Below are 17,633 nucleotides of genomic sequence, written 5' to 3'. Positions count from 1 at the left end.
CAAAGCCAGCTGTGTTGTCATCTTAACTTTCTTTGGATCACTGTAGTAAGAACATTTAAAGCTCTAACCTTCTAAAAGAGATCTCCTATATTATTCTAAACCAATCTTATGAAAATTGCAAGATGACAAATATTTAACTTAGTATTACAATTTTAAATTATATTATTGCCATGTTATTAGACTGTGATTCATAAAGTCCCCTCCAAATAATTTCCTTAAGCTATTACTAAACAGCACAGTGTATATGATGATTTTTAGAACTGAAAGAAAACTTCCTTCCTTTTTTCCCCTATTTGTATAAAGTCTGAAAGGTATTAACAGCATAATGGAAGCTATACTGATGGATTTTCAAAGACTTCAACAAAAAATTAAAGCAAAACAAAAAACAACAACAAGAAAAACCAAACAAACTCCCACAAAACAAACAAAAAAAAGCAAAACAAAAAACTAAGTCATCCCTGATTGATCAAACGGATAAGTGGATTTTCCCCATTAAATCTTGAAAGACAAAAGCTTAATATCCAGTATCTTACTGAATCATTGACTCTAAAGGAATATTTTTCCTACTGTTTCACTGATTAAATTCTATTAAACTCTAAATCAATATGAGGCTACTATTTTTTATCTTTGGCATTAGTCTTCCCATAATATGTAGCTACTGTCAGAGTGAAATAAAGGCAGTGTCTTCTTATGAAATGGATACACTTTTCAGTTTATCCCAAGATTTCTTATTTGTCACCTGCTGTTATGCAGCTTTCATGGTCATCATCAATGGATAAGGAATCACACATTTAAGTTTTTTAAGGTATTCTGCTGTGTAAGAATTCCTCTAACTCTGGATAATTTGCTTTTGCTCCTTATGAAACCTTCTTCCTACTAGTAATATCTATCTAGTAGTGACATTCTTAGAACAGGAGAAGATAGTGCATTGGCACAATCGGAGGATAAAAAAAATTTGCATTTGTTCCATAAGATCTGAGCTGAGCCTCAGATCATAATCAGGTTTTTGTTTCTCTGCCATATTGCAAGAACAGCTAATCTGCTGTATGCTTTCTCTTCAACCTGGAATACACTGTTGTTTCGATTATTCTATAAAATCATGGCTACTTGCCGTAAATTTTTTCACATAAAGCGGAGAATCTAATCTGGTTGTTGGGGAAGATCTTGTTTAGTGGAGCACTCAATTAATTTGCCATTTGATTTCATATGAGTTTCTGTTTTGAAGAAAAATTTGCTGATGATCATGGGAGAGAGTGATTTCTAATTTTTCTGGTTTTTACCTTGCAGAGGCTCATCGTAGCTCAGCCAAATCAAGGGCAAGACTGACTCCACTAGAGAGCTTTAAAAAAGAAAAGGATATGCAGAGTAATTGGTCAACAAGGCAGCAACCATCAGTTTGCTTATCAGTTAGGAGAGTCATATAGAGAGATGGGATTTGTTTCTTTCTTCTATTAGGAAGTGTTAGACGTAGATGGAGAGGGCATCTACAGCACCAGTGAGGGAAACATCAAATATAGCACAGACCATGGATGTGGCTGGATGTTGGGAGCTGTGAGATTAGCATAATTTTAGAGTTGGTTCTTCATACAAGATATTTCCTGGCAGAGCTGCTGAAGGAGAAATTTCAGATCCTGAAGGTATAAATGAAGATAACAACAGATTTCAGAGTTTTGTAGATGTTATAGAAAGCTGAGATGATATGCAGATACCTGGCATACAAAAGGAACCAAAAGAAAAATCTATATAAAAGAAAGGGGACCACTGTCATCACATGACTATGAGCAAAATGCCTGTCTGTGTGCAAGAAAACCCAAGCACAGGGCTCATTCTGTTAGAGAAAAAAGCCAGCAGCATGATAGAAGGGGATAGCAAGGAAGAAGAAAAGAACTAGTCTGCAGTGAGCAGACAGCAAGACAATAGGAGCATTTAGATACAGTGTTCAGGAGAGACAGGCAAATGCTCCAGAGATGTTCAGAGGCAGGATGAAGCACAGAAAGAAAAATGAGCAGAAGTAAGAATACCAAAAAGAAATAGATGTGTCTCTTGTTAGTGTCAGTGCATCACTTGAGCATCATTATCGAGAGGAGTAAGTAAGAATGTTATGAAAGCGAACTAACAAGGTGCTGTCTATCAGGGAGCAAGGGCATATTAGTAGACTCAGGACTGAAGAGGAAGCTGATATAAAGGGGAAAAAGGCCACTGGTTGCTCTTCACATCAGAGAAGTCAGCCAGGTTTTTGCCACAGACAACAGACTATGTGTATGTGACTATATCTACATGTCTCTGTCTACACCCTAATCTGATGTAGAAAAATAGTTCAAGAACAAAAGGAGCAGGGATCATTCCTGTCCAGAAAGATGAAAAGGGTTCAAGAGTTTGAAGAGCAATCAGTGATTTCTCTATGATTACAGTATATTCAAGTATTCACAAGTACACTATGTTTTCTTAAAGGAGATTGTTTGATGTTATTTCTAAATGTAAAGAAACAGAGGAATTCACTTTGTAAGGCTGATGGGAATTAATATCAAGGATTTCATAGGGAAGGAGGGAAAAGGGTAGAATTGCTTTAGGTCTGCAGTTCAATACTGTGAATTTTTACTGAGTAATAGGGGAAAAATAGCAAAGAAGAAAAACAGTTTTCCTGGAAAAATATAGAAAAGGAATGCATTAGCAAGAAAATTATATTTTTATAGTTAAATGAACAGAAAAAGAAAATGTAAAGGAAAATGAGGTGGGATTTGAAAGGAAAATTAAAATAAATTGCTACAGATAGGAGAATATGAAATAAACTTCAGGCGGTTTTGTATTAAATATCTTCTGAAGAGCAATTTTGGAGGCCAAGACTCTGAGCCAGATGGTCCCTTCAAACTCTCCCTCTTCTTTCCACTCAATTTCTACACTTTCTCTCTGGCAACAAGAGGAGGAAAATACTGGAAAATTAATTCTAACATTAGCTAGCTTTTGTCTTTGTGTCTGGCCCCATTAAGCCTGCCTGCAGATGTGAATGTACTAACAACTTAGAATAATGTTGCTAGCAGCATTGCCAGGAAATACTCTTCTATTTAGGGAAAAAAGGTTCGTTCTGATGTTAATGAATCCACTAAGTATTCAGCAGAGCTGTCTGCATGATACCAATGGCTCAGGTATACAACACAGCAGCTGCCTGAAATCATCACCATGCCTTTCCTTCAGACAAATGCCCTTCCATTATGGTCAAAAGGCACATTCTGAGTTTCTTCTATATGCACAGCAGTTTCACAAAGTTGAGTGCTATGTCTTCAGTATGTACAGTAGCCCTGTCGATGAAATGGACATCGCACTTTCATGCGTTCACCAGCAGGGTCCATCCTCATATCATCGGTAGAGTAAGGGTCATGTCTACCTGTTGCTGCTCCCAAAAAGGGATCTTTTCTTACCAACACACAATTCGACTCAGTATTACCCAGTAAAGCTTGCCTTTGTAACAATTAACAGGGAGACTTTTAAAGTTAGCCGTTTTGACCATTCCCACGAAATATTGAAACCAGGCATAATTCTACTTGATTTGTGATTCAGATTAGCAAGTAGCCCGAAACATCCTGATTTCCTTTTTGATTGACAAGAGGACTGTGCATCTTCCCAATACTGAAATAAGCACATTATATCTGTTACTCATCAACTGGGAAACTGCTACCTCCAGCTACTGTAAATCGACGCATGTATATATTTTTTCTTTATAGTTACAGTGATCAGGAGCATAACACTGATTTTCTGGAATTAATACTGTTTCCACATACAATATGGAGACACCATATGGTCATAATCTTAATCATTAGTAGACAAAATCCTAGCTGCTAGAAGGGATTTATTTCAAGCACCCGTCTGTTTTTCACCAAAGATATTGTGCTCAAAAAGACTGGTACATTTCAGAGAGTTTAGAGTGAAATTATTCCTAACAGAGGTAGGATTTTATCAGTGGACATAGGTCTGATAGAGCCCCAAAACACAGTAGGAAAAGCATTATGAAAAATATAGGTGGTTATTAAGGAAATGTCTCATTCTGCGCTGGAGAGTTTAAGGCAAGAAAGTCTCTAATTAATAAACTCCCCCAGTTTCTATTTTTGTAGACTGAGCAGTATCTGACTGTACTGGCAAATCCGTGACTTTAATTATTATGCCTATTTAAACAAAGCCTGGATAAAGACCTCTTTTAAAACTATAGTTCAAAATGACAGCTGCTGTTTTGCTGTTGATTTACCCTCAACACAAATTCTAAAACTGAAACTAGATTTTGAGCTATAATGTAACCAGACAGCTCAGATAATAAAAGATCATCTTCATTAGCATCTGTATCCTTGATTAGTCTCCTCAGTGAAAGAAAGGGTCATGACTGACATTTGGAAGTGAATAAAGGCACTAGCTATGTAACAGATCAAATAAAAACAAATACATTCTTCTGTCTTTGTGCCTAAAGAGGCAACAATAAATTTGAGGTGAAAAGTCACTAACACTTACAAAATTGATTAGGGAATAGATGCAGTGGCAATCACTTTAGAGAAAGACTATCACCTCAGCTGGATTCTACTACCTCTATTCATATTTGATTAGCAGTGAGACTATATATGGCATAAAATACTCCCAGTAAGTGTGTTTCAACTGCCCTTGGACCTTTATATTCACTACAGACAAATTGAGCTGAACAATTTTAAGGGAGCGCATTTGCTGCAAAATATTTACCACTAGTTTATATAGCTTTGCCAGTTTATTTTAATGCAATATCATTGTCATAACTTTCGTTTCTGGACTGTCTCAGAGGCACTGAATAATGACATAGTACGATGCCAAAAGTCATGTCTTAATATTAACAGATGATGTTTCCAATTTCTTGTTTCCCAGAACACTTATACAGTTATTCAAATCTTCTGGGTCAAGGTTTGCTTTGTTAGTATATGTGGCTCACTCCATTTCAGAAAGACCTCCTCCATAGAAACTGAATTTTATTAATGATATATTTATGGGGGACTTCTGTGAGCTTCCATTTCCATTCATGGCTGAAAACACTTTAAAATGGCTGAAAGAAACCCAATCAAAGCCAGTGATAATTCCCCTCCATCTTTTGTCAACAGTTGAATGCAAGTGAGATTTTTCCATGTTAGTACATTGTGGATAACATAATTTTAATTCTAATAATATTCTTTGTTGTAGTACTACAGCAAGTCTTTTGGTTTTCATTCTTTACACAATATGTAGGAAAGCTTTCAGGAGAACAGTCTTACATCTTTCATGTGTGCACCCAATAGTACACATTTCACAACCTTAAGAAGAAAATGCATTTGCTTCTCTCCTGGTGAGCAGTAGGAGGTTCTGATTTTTTTTTTTTCTCTGCCATTGAATAGTGCTTATTGAAACTAAAAGGCAGCATAGAATTTTAAATGTATAAATTCTGCACATGTTAATATTTTGTCATCAAATCCAGGCTTGCTGACACAGGCTCAGTATTATTCATGTCCAGAATTCTGCATTGTAATAGCTATTTCATATTAAAGGTAAATTTCTGAATGGGTGTCTCCCTGCAAACCTCTTGCTGCTATATTGCCAATGCTCACTAGAAGCCATCTTAATTTAATCTCAAGCACAGCAGAACTTTCTGTAATGCCATATGAAGAATTTGTCAGAGTGACATTCTTGATTCTTTCTGACAGTTGAATGACACACAGCATTGCTAATTCACAAAGTAATGCTGGGCACTTTTATGCAATGTGACTTTTCATCTTCCCCACAATTGCTTGTTCACATATTTTGTTCCATATTAAATTACTCATATGCATAACTGATATAATCTCCTTTCTGCATTCACATGTGTCTACAAGCTTTAGTTATCATTCTGTCTGGAATGAAGTCTGGACTCCTCTACAATTAAACAATTATTCTGGCATTTTATATCTCCCTACATTAGGTGCAAAGGAACACATGATAGAAATTACTCTAACCTATATTAAGGGATCTTTCCTAATTTCCATTCCATTACCCTTATGTTCTGGATGAAAGCTAGATGTTTTGGGCCACACCCAAGTAAAACAGAGGTGGTGATTACTGGCAGGTGCATACACATGACAGAATCAATATACTTTATTAGTGGCTTCCCTTAGCTTGATTTCCTGAAGGTAAAGTTTTGGCACATGATGCAAGATCCATTTTTGTCTTCTTTACTAAGCACAGTGCCTGGGACCTCCCTGGTGACTAATCTCTGTATCTTAACTCATTGTCCTTGTGGTGCGGCTTATTGGATAGCAGAGCAGATGCATAATCTGCGTGGTGATACTCTGGAGAATGTTGAACCTTGGAGAGCACATTTGCAACCACATCTGAGGCGAAACTTGACACACACTTCCTGTGAAAATTTGTTTAGCTTTCAAGACATGTCCACTTTTTTACGGGCTATGTTTGTATGTCTCTTAAATATTCCAGTGATTTAAATGAATGACAGGAGCAAGCCCAGAACCACCATGTTCTAAGTGAACGCTGCATCCTAATAAGGAAAAAAGGGTTCATATTAATAAGGTTTGGCACAGGTAAAGAGCTTTGAAGGGGCCTACTTGAGCAATCAAAGGCCAGAAAATATTCAGCCATGATAGACACCTATACAAGAGATAAAAATGGGTTGGATTTAGAATATTCCTTGTGAGCTACTCATAAATAAGCCACAGATGCAGAACTCTCACTCAGTTTGCTTAGCTGGTTTTGAATGACAACATACTGAGGAAAATCACAGCATGTGCTTTCAGCAGCCTCCGTCATGCAGAGGAAGTATCTGCAAGATACCTTCACAGCAGCAATTAGAGAAAAATGATGTGTTCATTGTAAACCCCTTGCTCTCCAGGAAAAGCAAAGGAGAGCAGGCAAATCAGGGAAATCGGGGTCTCCCCATCAGTGTAGTGGGCTTGGTGCTGAGTGAGACGGTCTTGTGCGTAGAGTGAAGGGTCTCTGCAGAAGTGGAATATAGGCTTGACTCTAGGTACTGATAGACTCTGGGACCAAGGAGCATTTTCCACCTTTCAGGTCTGCAATGAATAACGAGTCCCAGTAGCGTGTCAGGACAAGCTCTTCATGTGCGCCATTCCTCTTTCTCCATCCTTCCTCCCTCCATCTACCCTACCTGTGGAACGTATGATATGGCATGATACAGACATTTCAGTCAGTCCCCTGGTTGGCTTCTGCTCTACAGTGAGTGAGACAACACATAAGTTTCTGCTAATCAGGGTTTCAATTGAGGCTTTGCAATATACATTAGTACAATCTCTTTCTCTAACGTATTTGTATTTATGGTTTCTTTTAGTTAATCATCCTAATCCATCCACCTGTTTGGAGGAAAAAGGACAGCAGGATCTAAATCAACCCTTAAAATGTCTGGTCACGGTGGGGGAGAAAGAGACCCTAATACCATCTAATAACATCTCACATATCTGGGCATTAAGAATCTCAGCAGAGCATATTCCAGCTGCACCACGTTACTCCACAATGCAAATCCCAAATTGCTGCCTTGTCTCTGTGTTGGCTGCCTTAGCATTTGTACTTGACAGAGATTTTTGACTGACTGAAAATCAACTATTGCAAAACACACGGCTCCCACAGATGGTCTAGTAAAGCCAAAGTATTTTCTTTCTCCTAGAGTTTCCTCCAGTCCCACCAAGGTTGTGTGTGACATATGCAGTTACAGTTGAGATACTTTTTAGTGATTGCTATATTTTCACTGTCGGCACCAGTCCCTGCTGTGCCACCACATGTAACTTTTCAGTGACTCCCTTTGTACAGTGTAGAGTTCATCAAACGCAAAGTCATGTTGTCATGAATGAATAATGTCCTCATGGTACATGGTACTCTGTAATTTATTTTGGTTCTCAATGAGTAACTCCTGTAAAGGGATTTTTCTGATGTACTGTCTTTGTATATTAGGCTTCTCATGGCAGTTTTGAACACATGTAGTCAATTTAATTGATTATGCTCCTATTAAAAATAGTCATACACCAGTGACAGTCTTGACAGCCCATCTGTAAACAACAGAAGCTATTAAAACCCAGTACTATAACGTTAATTGGTAAAACACTACTTGTGGCTGCATATGAATCTCTTGAGTAAAATCCTCATGCATTCATTGTACAGGATGTATTAGGGGAATGGGCACGAAGCTCTCCTTTAGAAATCCTCCAGGCATGAGGAGCACCTTTGCAAGGCAGGAGCTTGTGATAAGAAAAGGTGCTTTTGCATTGCTTTCCTGGCTGGTAGCCTTATGCTTATAGAAGCACAGGCTGGTGATTGCTGCAGCATATGCCCAGTACAAGCATTGCCCTTTCCCTTTGGCCATTTCCAACCCCACACGCCAGCAGTGAGCAGAAGGGCAGGAATAAAGCCACTTCTAGCTCTGCTGAACTGCTGCAATTTCCACTTACATTATGGTGATCTTTCTGGGCCAAGTAAACAGACTTTATATGGAAAATTTGACTGGGATGTGGCAAAGTAGGTGCATTGTAGCAGTAAAACTTGAGCATCACTCCTGCAGCTCTCTCAGATACAGTATCACACTTTTAATGGATAAGAGATGCTACAATAAGAAAGGGCTGGACTCTACACAGCTTAAATTTGACATCTCCTTGTCACCACTGAACAGCAGTGATTTACACAGACTGAAATGAGACTAAATTCTTCCTTGCATAACCAAAAGATTTTCCTTGTAATTTAAATCCTTCTTCTCTCTTAGCTCTCCCTTCACTGTAGAGCTTCTGCTATGAGAGGGTTTTAAGGCTTATTGCAGATAAAATTCAAGTGCACAGACTTCATGTTAAAAAGAAAAGTTGATGTCAAGTACCAAGCAAATGCTCATGGAAAGCTACCACTCAGATTTGTGGTCGTAAGCTAAGGGACCGGCCATGCCTTTGAGCCCAAGCCTCAGAGATGCTGAGTATCTGTGAAACCCACTGAAACAGGATGAATCAACAGCAACTTCCAGGCTCCAGCTTTTATTTCCAAAGTAGCTGTTTTGAGGGGATGTCTCCATTTTTCTCCAAGATGCTTTTCAATGTTGAAGAAAGCCATAGTTCAGTGACACTCTGAATTTACAGGTTTTAATTTAATTTTGGTTCTTTGAAAATATATTTGACAAAATCCCCATGTGTGATTTATTTGAACTAAATAAAGGGAACAGTGTCTCATATTTAAAGGAAATCCTCCTGTCAGGAGGTACAGACTGATGTTGTAATATGAATCAATGCTTCTATTACCAGTACAGTATGAAGTGATAAGCCTCACTATGTTTTTGCATTTCATTTCTTTTGAATACTGGTCACATTACTAATAGAGTCACCAGTTACAATATGTATTGGTATAGAACCATTTTAGTGGGATGCATTTTTTTTTGCTCACACACACACACAAGCCAGGATAAACCCGGCAAGGTTTTTTCGGGTTTGTTGTTTTTTTTTTTTTTCCTTTTTTTAGAAATTGGAGCACATATTTATTTCTTTTGACTTTTTAATTCTAAAGTATCAGAGATTTCTTCACAGATCACCACTGTAACATATCATTATGCTTAAATCCACTTTAGCTATCGTAGGGACTTATTCATCCATTAATGGCTGACTGCAATGCATGTGCATTGGAAATCACAATTTCTGCTCACTTCTCTCTTTCAGTAATGACTTCATTCTGAGCCTTTTCACAGTGTAGAATTACTCAGAGTAAAAAAACCCTCTTCAATACTTGTCCAGCAGATCCTGCAGTCTATTATCACAGTATATGCAAACTATTATATTAAAAATGTTTATAGACACAAGTGGCCTAAATCTGTGCTTCCAAGCAGTGCCTAAATAACAGTGAAGCTCTATATCGTGACATCCTTGTAGTTGCAACAAATACCTACAAAGTAGTATATGTGTGATACTATACCTTTTGGTTTAACGGTTTTGTTGAGACATGCTAAGAACTCTAATAGTTCCTCTTATTTCTTTTTCTTTTTAGAAGCAAATTTTTTTTTTTTTGTATGATAAAGCTTTTATCATGTTTATCAAGATAAGCCTGAATAACTGACAACCTATTTTTTGGTTGATTGGTTGGTTTTTGTTTTGTCAGTGGTCTGTGACACCAAAGACTGTTATAGGGAATGTGGTACATGCTGATTGAGCAAAGTGTGTTTTCTTTTGATGTCCGTCTAGATGCTTTACTCAACATAGCATTCATTAAAGCTTATATGTCACCTACACTTTGCCATTCAGATTTCTATTTACATTTTGGCACTAAGCCCTCACCCTTCCACTTTATGCCCCTGTCACCTTTAATTACCAAACTCGTCTGTCAAAGGGCTGCAATTTCTATTTTTTCAGTTGAAAGCTTGCCCACAACTTCTCCCTGAAAACATACTTATTGAAAACTAAGCCAGTATTTTATACAAACACCACCAGCAGAGGCATTTCTTGTAGGGTGCTGCCCGAGGGATGGACCAGATCATCAGGCAGCTGGCCAGGGCTGGCTGCACTGAGGTGAAGGTTTTCAAAAGTGCCCTAAAGCTCTTTAATCCCAATTAAAGATTGCCCAATTAAAGGGTATATGTTTGTCTTTTTTTATCCTTTGAAACTCCAGTCTAACTGATGTATTGAACCAAAATTATTTCTGAAGACCTCTGTACACACAAATAATGACATTGTATTTAAATAGGCACCCTTAAATGCATTTATATAGATTTAGCTGGCTTTAGTAAGACTGTCAAGAAACACTATTCATTCTTCTACATCCAGCCCCATCAGTAGGATTTGGTTGCTTCCTCCTTGCTCCTCATTACTCCTGTATATCTGATGGAGTAGCTGTGTCTCTCCTACCGGACATTTCCTACTCCTATGCCAAGAGGATTTTCCCCCTCCTTTTCTACTGCTTGTTCACTCCAGCTTTGTAGCTCCATCCCCGCTGTATCCACCTATTGCCTGAAGGAGGCTTTCCTCAATTACCCTGAGAAGGGGGAAAGGAACTGGAAGAGTTAGGGAAGCCCTGAAGTGTCTCAAACATAACTGCCCGTGCCTCGGGGTAGGGCTTTGTGTATTGTGCCTGCATGCACAAGGCTGTGCACTGTTCTTCTTGTTTGCTGTGTCATGTTTAGAAGAAAGCTGCTCTGGATCCCAGAACCATTGTGTAGGTCTCTTGGCTAAGGAGAAGCTGGGAAGGGAGAAACTGGAAGAGATGACTGAGTATAGGTTGAGTTTCAGGCTGTGCAAGCAGTGTGTTTCTGCCTTACATTCAAAACCTTATTTCTCTGACCAGAAAGTCTTCACTTCTCCATATCCTGGATGCAGTAAAATTACATTTGTTACCCACCTCTGAACAAGTGAGATCTCTATGGGAAACTGATTAATTCAGGGCATTCTTTCCACAGGGACAGCTAATCTGTGCAGCCAGCAGGGTGGTCTGGGATGGGTCTGTCATCCAGCCTGGGCTGTAGATTTGAGGCATACACTATGCATTTACCATTGCATCATGGTATTGTTCATACAAGGCAGTAATCCTCCTCAATGTATCATTATGCACAGTCTGCTGAGCTCCCAAAACATAATTATCTCTCTATGGGGCTGGGTTATGTTCACAGGCTGAGCCAGGGCATGACTCTCCCTTTCAGGGCCTGGGTGCCCCATATTCTGCCAAGATTTTTTTTTTTTCTTCTGTTTCTTCTTGACAGGTAAACAGGGGAGTGAAAAATGACCATTTTCCTGACACAGGCACCAGCTGTACATCAGCTGGTGTAGATCTGAATAATATGATCTTCTGCCCCTTGCAGGCTCAATAAGCTGCAAAAATGTGCCATGGTTTGGAATGAATAAAAAAAGACACCCACATAGATTTCACAGGCCTCATTGAGTTGAGAAATGGGGCTTGGGCTTTCCCAGGGACCTCAGACAACTTCACTTTCCAGATTATGGGATATAGAGTACCAGCTGCAGGGAGACAGAACATTATAAAAGCCTGTCATTAAAATCTCATAGGGGCAATCTAAAGGGTTTCTGAGAAAGAACAGGGACTCTCATTGGATGCTTCATTGTAACTTTCTCCCTCCTGCTGCTTACCTCTGCTCCTGAACTCTGCCCATGCTACTTAGCTACCAAAGGAGGGGGATCTGTCAAGTTTCCAAACAGACACAGGCAATTCTGAAGAGGTTTTTTTTTTCAATATCTTCTAATAATTTGTCCCCCTATGCACACACCATTCTTGGCTGTGAGCCAGGAAAACCCAGAGTGTTTCCAGGGAGATCTGAGCTCTGCTGAGTGCCGTATATTACAGTAGTCCCAAAGAGAATAAATCAAATATTTTTTATGGAATAGTTCAGATACAGGAACAGGCAAATTGCCACACTAACATATTCCCTGTCTCCAAGGGGAGGCAAGTAAAATACTCACTCATCCTTTGATGAGCCTCCCATCCTACATCATCATGAAAATCTTCCAGTCAAGAAAATCTGCATGGTGCTGGGTCTTAGCTGCTCACCTCTGCTGCTTCTCAGCATGGATGAGCAGGCAGTGCTGAATGCATCCAGTGCTGTCTTGAGGCCATCTGCCCTGAGCAGAGTAGCCAAGTGGCTTGCCAGCTGCTTGGCTGCTTGGAGATGCAGATTTGTAACACCATTAGCCTTACAGAGGAGACAGAGGACACCCTGGGTAGGGCTGAGCTGAGGAAGGCATCTACTTGTTACTCAGATTGATTACTCGAGATGATACAGAGAGCCTTGCTTGCTTTAGGGGAGCCAACTGCTTTGGCAATAATTAGGGCATGAGTTTTTACCCCTCTGCAAAACTGTTATAGATCAACATCTTCTTAACACAGAATTGGACCTTTGCATTTCACTTAGCCTGGGATACACATGATGCCTGCAAATTAAAAATCCCAACTTCAGGCTTTAGATTCTTAGTTTTTGTTTTTTCTTTGTCTTACTCCATATTACAAGCTTTATGGTGAAAGATCCGTTTTGGTAGTCAAGGTGTGACTTACACAACTGAATCTCTGAATATGGAAGCATTTCACTGCCATTTTCAAGGTTAACAATTAAAAGAATTATTAATTCCACACAAAAAAAACCAACCAAAATTATATTTGATCCTTAGGGAGCTACACTTAGCTGGTAAAATGGCAAAAACTTCAAACTCAGCTGGCAAAAAACCACAAAATTGCTTTATATCAAATGCATCAACTCCTGCCTGCTATTTTTAACATAACCAATAAAACTTTGATGCGCTGTTACATACTTCAGCCACAGCATAAAATCTGTCGTCACACATTTTTTATTACTGGGTGTCTGGCCTATCCCTTCCATTGGATTGGTGAGGACTCTTTTTTTTCCTGCTTCTGCTCCCGACAGAACTAAACAAGTGCAGATCGATTAAAAGGGCAGCAAGATGCCTCTCTGTGTTCCTGTGCCTCCACCTGGGTGGAAGGCAGATGTCCTGCTCAGGCCGGCGTGGTAGGAAGGTTACCTTTGCTAGTACAGAAGAGGTGTATTGAATTCTCTTGATATTTCAATGTGTCCCTAGGTGCATGAGAAACTCATATGATTCATCTCTATTGTTCTGAGACAAGATTCTCCAGAAGGTGATAAACTCAGCAAAAGATGAGCTTTGGGTGGTTCTGAGGCTGCTGGCTCTCCCAGTGGAGTGCTTCTGCTGTCTTATGTACCTGCATACTCTGCAACACACAGCAGACAAGCCTGATCTTCAAGGTCCCTTCACAGAAGTCATCATGGATGTGGTATTCTGACCTTGAACAATTCTCCTTCTGAGACCAGTGTTCCTCCAGCCTCTCCTCTTCCTCTAGGCGACCGAGGTCAAACTACAGGCAAGGCAATTTTCTGCTGCTACATTCTGTATAAGGCTGTGTATAAAGACTGCGGCTAAAATGAAATAGCACTTGAAATGGAAAATTTTCAGGTTTCATTTTCTGAAAGTTTACAAAGCTCCAACCTTAAAAACGTCCTTTTTGGTTATTGCTCCAGAAATATCTTTTTAGCAACCCTGACAGCTTTCAGAAACAAAAGAGCCTTCCAAGAGAATTTTAAAGAGTTTTTCGAAAACACTTTTGCCTTTGTATTTGAGAGAGGCTTTGGCAGCACTCTAAAACAGCAGTGCTTCTCTTTTGCTCCCTCTTCTCTTTGTCAATCATTTGAATTTACACTGCATTTAGAGTTTGTCACATAAAGTACCAGAGACATTAAAATAATTCTTTCCAAACTTGTAATTTTTGTATGGAAAATCTTGCTGTGAGGCCATGTGAAGTTGAATCAAACGAATGAATAACTTGGAGAATGACAAAACTCTGAATGTAAACATGTTAAAGAGCAAGCACTTTCTCTACTCTTCCTTCTAACAACAGGTTTTTTTTGTTCTTCTACTAAAAATAACACAACTGATAGGCATTGCTGAAAGAAACTGCCAATAACGCAACTGCACCTGTTTTTTTCAAAATGGATTTTTGCTGCAAAGAATTTGGTTGAAATTCCCATGTGAAAGCAAAAGCAGAATTTCTGATCAACTTCTGTTTGAAGACAACATAAGTGAGAAGTAAGTCTATCAATTAATTAGTAAGGATGCACCGGGTCAGTGTTATGTACGTAAGAGAAAGCCAGAAGAGGTGATTGCAAGCAATCAATTGCACGCAGTAATGCAAGTGATGTATTAGTAATATGCAATATAATGAACTAGAAGCCCATCTTACAGTCCAGTAAGGAAAACATACTTCTTCCAGAAGCAAGTCAGTCCTTTCTTCTTTGCTTTCCTACCTGTAAGTGTGGAACATTTCTGTGCCAAATCTATAGAAAACAGAAGTATAGCTCAGCTAGCCAAGCACATCTCTAATGTAACTTCATATCTATCACAAAGCAAAGCGAAACTTTCTTCCTTTGTTCATCTGTTCAGTCTTTATTAAGTATACATGTAACAGTGCTTTAAAGTTTTTTACCACATAAAATATTTCATGGAGCATATACAGCCTCTGACAGCATAAACAGTTGGCGAACTGGGTCTGTAAAGCACAGGCATTCAAGTGATTGCATGGAAAATGTAGTAACTATGAATGCACATCTTGACACCACTAAGCACATTAATATTTATATTTTAGTGTTTACATATATTCTTACAATTTTTAACAGTGTTTTGGGTTAGTGTAGTGGTTTATTGAAAATTCAGCTTCTATGCATAATTAATAAAAGACATTTAAAATATTTTTCACATTCTGTTTGTGACTAATAAAACAAAATTAGAATATCACATCAAAAATGTGTATAGCCAAACAAAAAAAATGTTGAGGTTAGTTTAACCAAAGTTTCCTTTACTGCATACCCACAGTAAGAAAACTGGAAATGCATTCAGACAGACACACAGGAGCTGGGTTTCATCTGCTTACATATAGATGCTTATATATGTGCTAGCAGTTTATACTCCCATTTTTGTAAATGGAAAGAAAAGGACATTTCTAGGATGCGATTAGTCCTTTTTAAAAGTAGACACCTAAAAAGTCTCAGATTGGTTTCATACTAGTAATGCTTAATTCTGTGACTTAACAGAAGAGGGAATTTAGCTCAAACACAAATATTGGTTATGTAAGGTGATTTTTACCCTTTAAAATCTTCCCTGTTGCCTCCCTTGAAGTCAATGGCAGAAATTCTGTTCATTTTATTAAGCCAGTATTTTACCCAAAATTAATAAATCAGCATTAGTAAACCCTTAATGGCTACTAATTTTTCCTTTTTCCTTCTACTCACCTTAACTAAAGGAAAAATGTTCCTTGTATTTTCTCTAAATATTTTTTCAGAATCAATATATGTATTCTCATTCGCTCTTTCTCAGGAATCTGCATTTTGGAGTTCTTCGGGAGATATTTATTGAATCTGGATGACTTTCTGCTACCATGCTTAAAGAATCACTGAAACCGGGAATGCAGGTGCACATCAGTTGTCTTGGGTGGGAGGGGTGGGGAACAAGATTTGCAAAAGCAGTAGTGTAGTTCTAGCATCTCCACTGAAGCCCATGCTCATGTGTAGATTACTATTAGTTTATTAGATGTCTGAAGAAAATATTACAATGCAGGACTAAATACAGATTTTCTGGGACATTACATCTGGACCCCAGACCAAGATGTGCAGGACGCCTTGGATACTCACTTCTCTAGAGCAGGCTGGCCTTATTCAACTGTCTCACTATAAAGCATTCCACCCTCCTCCTCCAAGACTTTTACTTCCCATCAGCATAAATATTACTTCTGGGGGCTTTTTCAACTACTAACATGAGGAATGCATTGCAGCCCAACAGACAAGTAGGTTTTAACATGAACCTGAATTGCACACCCAGACATGGCTGAGATAGATAGACAAATACAGAGCAGTCTCAGCCAAAACGCCTGGTAGGAGGCGTTCAGGAATTGTGCTATTACCAGAACCGTATCAGGGTTTGTTTTGGACATAGATTCAGATAATTCATGGAAATGAATTAACTTCCCTGCACTGTGAGCAATCATAAGGCCAGAACCCAGAATTAAACTGAAATGAGACTTTTTGGCAGCATAGAATCAGCACTAACTTTGGTGTTACTGTTATGTGAAGTTATTTTTTAGTGTGTTTCTTATTTTTTGTTAGCTTGGGCTTTTACCTTACAGGCAGCTGACATGGGTGTCTTTTAGAAAGTCTGACCAACGTAGGTGCTGATTAGTGGCTGTTATGTTACAAAAACTTCTGCTGGAGGGGCTGACCAAATAAGCAGGAATCTTTTAGTGGGGGCCCTAAATTCTATCACTATGTTACAGTCAGTATAGTTGAAACACGGCAAATGCAACTTGTTTTAATGTCTGTAGGTGCTACACAGGACCCTCTTTTCTCAGATGAATTTTCACACTGTGCAAAGCATTGAGATAACACAATAGATAGAGAACAATATTGGTCTTCATTTGTCTTCTTAATTACTCCTATAATGAAAGGCATGCCATTGCCCCCTTCTCCCTATTGGCTACACAAGGTGCCTACAATGATCAGTTCGCACGTAAATGTTTACACTCTTGGGATCTTTATTAAATAAAAAGAATTCAACACCTAGTTTTCCTTTCCAGGCCATGCTTAAAATTTGTGGGTTTTTTTAATATTCTGCTTATACAAAACCACCTCTTAATAGCATCTTGCATTAATTTGCTGATGGATGGACACCATTCCCTCTATGTGCTGTGTGATTGTGAAACTGCACAGTGGATGCTGAAGATCAGAAGGAAACTCTGCAGGTGAGCTGAGGAAATCCACAGCAGTGCACAGCATGGAGAGAGGTTGCTTTTTCTCATGCAGTTCTTGAAGTTGCAGTAATACCTAAAGTAAGCTGCTTTAAAATAAGTTATTTTTAAATATTCACTTTAAATAAGTGAATTTGGGTTTGTTTGTTTGTTGTTTTTGTTTTTCCAGGCAGAAATGTGGAATGAAATCAAAGCCTGTGTTGTGATAAAACCATTTTATAAAAAAACCCTAAACCACCTTAAAAGCACTTTCTTTGGAAGAAAACCATGGTGCTTCAGTAAAACGTTACCTCAGCAACAAGTACAGTCGCTACTCAAAGTTTGGCTGCAACAAACAGCACTGCACCAGCTACTAAGGAGAAAAAATG

This window comes from Psittacula echo (genome assembly GCF_963264785.1).
Source record: "Psittacula echo genome assembly, chromosome: 3".
Taxonomy (NCBI): Eukaryota; Metazoa; Chordata; class Aves; order Psittaciformes; family Psittacidae; genus Psittacula; species Psittacula echo.
The sequence above is the reverse complement of the archived record's forward strand: the minus strand, read 5'-3'. Positions refer to the sequence as shown.